Source organism: Octopus bimaculoides, chromosome 1 (assembly GCF_001194135.2).
Source record: "Octopus bimaculoides isolate UCB-OBI-ISO-001 chromosome 1, ASM119413v2, whole genome shotgun sequence".
NCBI lineage: Eukaryota > Metazoa > Mollusca > Cephalopoda > Octopoda > Octopodidae > Octopus > Octopus bimaculoides.
In genome coordinates, this window is record NC_068981.1 from 28,132,788 (window position 1) to 28,137,510 (window position 4,723).

Genomic DNA, 4,723 nt, shown 5'->3' on the forward strand with positions numbered 1-4,723 from the left:
ATATATATATATATATATACATATATACGACGAGCTTCGTTCAGTTTCCGTCTACCAAATCCATTCACAAGTCTTTGGTCGGCCCGAGGCTACATTAGAAGACACTTGCCCAAGGTGCCACGCGGTAGGACTGAACCCGGAACCATGTGGTTGGTAAGCAAGCCACTCCTGCGCCTTTTTTATGTGCTTCTGTGTGTTAGTATTTTTCTGTGCTTTTTCTGGGTGTTAGTATTTTCACATATTTTTCATTTCTTATATTTTGGGGACTCATTGACTCAGATAGCTGGATTTATGATTTCACTGGGTTAATTCTATTCATAAAAACTTATATTAGGAGTATTTCTTAAACGGTTAGCTTCACATTTCAACAGCATAACCGAAATTTAGCCCACGTACCAGAACTGAGAGGGATATCATGGAACAGAGAAACTGTTGGTGATACAGATAGGGATGTCACAGTTAGCGACTCCTTTGCTTCTTCTCAAATCGTGGATGCTGCGGTCAGGGCGAGATCCACAGTTTCTGTGGCCGAGAGGAACAAAATCCAGAAATACCGCGATCTGTCGGTCAACTACATTTTCCATCCTGTGGCGTTCGAGACGTTTGGTAGGTTTCGGACCACTGACTGCGAGATTCCTGTCTTCACAGGCAACTCACTTTACAGAGGTAACTGGCGAGGCTCGTGAGGGCGCTTGGCTGTTCCATCGCATCAACCTCACCATCACCTGCGGCAACGCTGCAAGCGTGCTGGCGTGTCTCAATAGCCATTAGAAAGGTTTCCCAGCGTTCCCAACTCTTCAACTCAAGGTGGTGAATTGTTTTGTCTTTGTTTTTTTTCTTTTTTCTCTTTTTCTTTCTCTCCTTTTTGTTCTTTTTTTTTCTTTTTAATTTCTTTTTAATTTCTTTTAATTTCTTTTTAATTTATTCTCTGTTTGTTCAGTTTTCTTGTTTGATTTTGCCTGTGAAGGCAATAAGAAAATTAACATTTTATAAACAATTTGTAAATAATTTGTAAGCAAATTTGACATTATTTTTGAATTCTGCATGCAAAAACATATAAGATACAGCTATTCTTTTACTTACGACAAATTCTTTGTTGGTCAGTGATATTCTTATCGTAGTTTATAAATCCAAGCATGCAAACGTTTTGGAGACAGACGCCTCCTTTCCACACACACACACATGCACTTATATATTAATGATGTACATATATACATGGCAGGTATACATAATACTGAAGTACGCATAAAGTATACACATGCAGACAAATATATTAATAAAAAAAAAATTTTTTAATGATAAAAACATACAATCAATGAAGAGACAAAAGAAACAGTAAGATGGTACATGTTTATTTTATTAGGTAAATCTATTTTATTTAAAAACCTACAACGAACAGGTCAGACACTAAACTATAAATTTCACAGGGTACAACCTTAAAGTTGTACAGGGTACAACCTTAACAGGGTACAACCTTAAAGTTGTCTGCTAAACGCAGACAATTCCTGTCTTGCTATTGGCTAAAAAAAATCTGTAACTTTTTTCTCCAATTTTTTTCTCCACAAATCACACCTTCAAAGCAATGAGACTGGAAGGCTACAATATTATAGCCGATTTTCAAATTTGTTACTCTCTTTTAAAAAATGCATATTTTGAGAATGAAAAAAACTAGATCCGCAGTATTTCGTCTGTCTTTACGTACTGAGTTCAAATTCTGCCAAGGTCGACTTTGTCTTTCATCCTTTTGGTGTCGAATAAATAAGTACCAGTTCCGCACTGGGATCGATGTAATCGGCTAAATCCCTTTTGTCTGTCCTTGTTTGTCCCGTCTATGTTTAGTCCCCCCACCCCGTGGGCAATAAAGAAATAAATACTCTGTACCAGAGGTACATTTCGAACAGAAGAGCTTTATTAGATTTTTGTCTAAAATAAATGGGCACAATCCATAAATCCATTGCTCCAGTTGTGCTATCTCAGGTCTCTAAACAAAATTTTTGTTACACAACGTGTGTATCTTTACTTTTTTATTAGTGGGTGGAGGTATGATAAAAATACATGTTGTTAGAGTGTGTGATTGTATTACTTGAAGTTGAATATTATTTGTTAGATTTTAGAAGTATTATATACATGGAGACCTCCAAGCGAACTGCTAATACCATGCAAAGCCTTCTCTTGCCAGTCAGATAACTTCTGGACTTTTTTCCGGTTTTTAACTCCGTTTGATTTTTTGGTTTCCCTATGTTTTGCTGTGACTTCAGCAGCTCTTAACAAATTTTATTCATTATTACCTACATAGGAATCTATATCTACTCTAGCTAATTCCACGCAGTCTTCCACTGATATTAGCTCTTTTCCACCTTCCTTTCTAAGTAAGTATAATCTTGCTACTCCTGCTCTCGAGTGGATTCCTCCATTCATATTGAATTCCTTCCTAGTACTTCCGTCTAGTTTTGCTAATTCAGTTTTTGTCCAGTCTACAAAAGCTGCTGTGTATCTAAGTAATGATATTTCCTAAGTATTTACAGTCTTCTAGATAACTTCAAGCCTGATAATAACTCAAATATTGTCGATATTATATGCAAACATCTTAGGGACTGCGTCCAACGCTCAGTCATCATCTGACTTAATATGTTCACTTGATCTTCAAGAAACAACGCCCACACACTTTGAATCACATTGTACCATCTTAAATATGCATGGGCTATGCTAGATAAGTTATTTCGGCATATGTTTTACCTTTTTATATTTTGGTTCAGTCATTGGACTGCGACCATGCTGAAGCAACGCCTCAAAAGGGTTTAGTTGAACAAGCTGTTCCCAGTAAATATTTTTAAAGTATGGTACATATTCTATCGGTCACTTTAACCGAACCGCAAATTACGGAGACCAAAAAAAAAAAAAAAATGTACACGGAAAAATCACACACAAGATTTAGACATGCTCATCCCCCCCACCCATCGGTTATCCACCAAAACTCTTCACAATTCTGCGCCACTATATTTACCTGGTAGTTTTCCACACAGCCTCTGTCTACTAAATTCACTCACAAGACAGCTGCCGTAGACCCTATGCTGTTGGATTGAACACGAAACCAGATGGATTCAAAGCGAGCTGCGCCTATATATTTAAGAAGGAAGATAAGATGTTTGTTCCAGCCACGTGGTGACGGTTTCAGTCCCGTTGCGTGACACATTGGGAAAGTGTCTTCTATACTATAGCCTTGGACCGAGCAAAGTTTTGAGAGTGATTTTGGTAGACGGAAACTGCAAGGAGCTCGTTGTATGTGTGTGTGTATATGTGAGTGTTTGTGTGTGTGCTTGTGTCTGTGTGTGTGAATGTGCTTGTCCCCCACACCCCGCTTGAAAACCGATGTCGATGTGTTTACGTCTCCGTAACTTAGCGAATCAGTAAATGAGATCGATAGAATAAGTACCTGGCTTAAAATAAATTAAGTACTGGGGTCAATATTTTTCGACTTAAATTCTCCAAGGCGATACCCCAGCATGGCCGCAGTCTAATGACTGGAACAAGTAAAAAGTAAAAGATAAAAGGTACGTCTACCCTATCATAACTGACCTTAGGCTAAATCACAACAACACACGCAATTTGCACCACCACTCACCCCATCCACAACATGACAATACCCATCACCACCACCACCATCAACACTGCTAACAATAACGCCACCACCCACTAATCACCAAACACTGACATTTAGAGGTTCCGCTATCAGTAATGCTACCCACGCGACTACCTTTCCTCAATACAGCAACACAGGAAAAGGAACGACCCGTCTCACATAATACATACGCGCACGTATGCATACATGCACCTACACATACACAAGCTTGCACGCGCACGCACACACACACACGCACACACACACTTATACCTCCTACCCATCTACTTACATAAACAACTATTAACCAGTTTCTAACAACAATGGAAGCAACCACACCCAGAAGTTGGGAAGGTGAGAAAGGTGTGGACAGCAACGCCAACTCAATAACAACAGCAACAACTACAAAAATGATTTGAACAATGAATGTCTGAATCTGTGTGTATGTGTGAGAAAAAGAAAGGGAGAATTTGAGAGAGAGAGGGAGAGAGAGAGAAAGAGAGAGAGTGAAAGAGAGAAAGTGGGGAGAGACAAGAAGTGAGAGCGTGAGTGTGGGAGAGATAGAATGGGAGGTGGGCTATAGTATCAGTCGATCTTCAGTTGGTTTTTCAAAACGATGGTACTGAGCCGCAGACGTAACTCACGACAGAAATACAATGGATGGCAGGGCGAACCTTCGTGAACATCCGAATGATATGAAATACGAACATGTGCCAAATAAAATGTGGGCCCAAAATGTAAATATATGAACGTATGTGCTTTATACAGGAACTGAAATGTATGTTTATAGACACATCTAGCCACCTTGGCAATAGCGCATTGTATGTGGTACAGATTCACTACACCGAAACTACTACCAACGCATTTGTAACCACACTTCACTTGTATTTCAGTGTTTGAAGAAGCACACAATATATGTAGCAAGACATATTCTATACTGAGCTTCCACTTCGTCCATTTTACGGACACACACACACACACACACACACACTCACACACACACACATGCACACACGCACACACACACACACACACGCACACAAGATCACACTTACACACACATATACATATACTCTTTTACTCTTTTACTTGTTTCAGTCATTT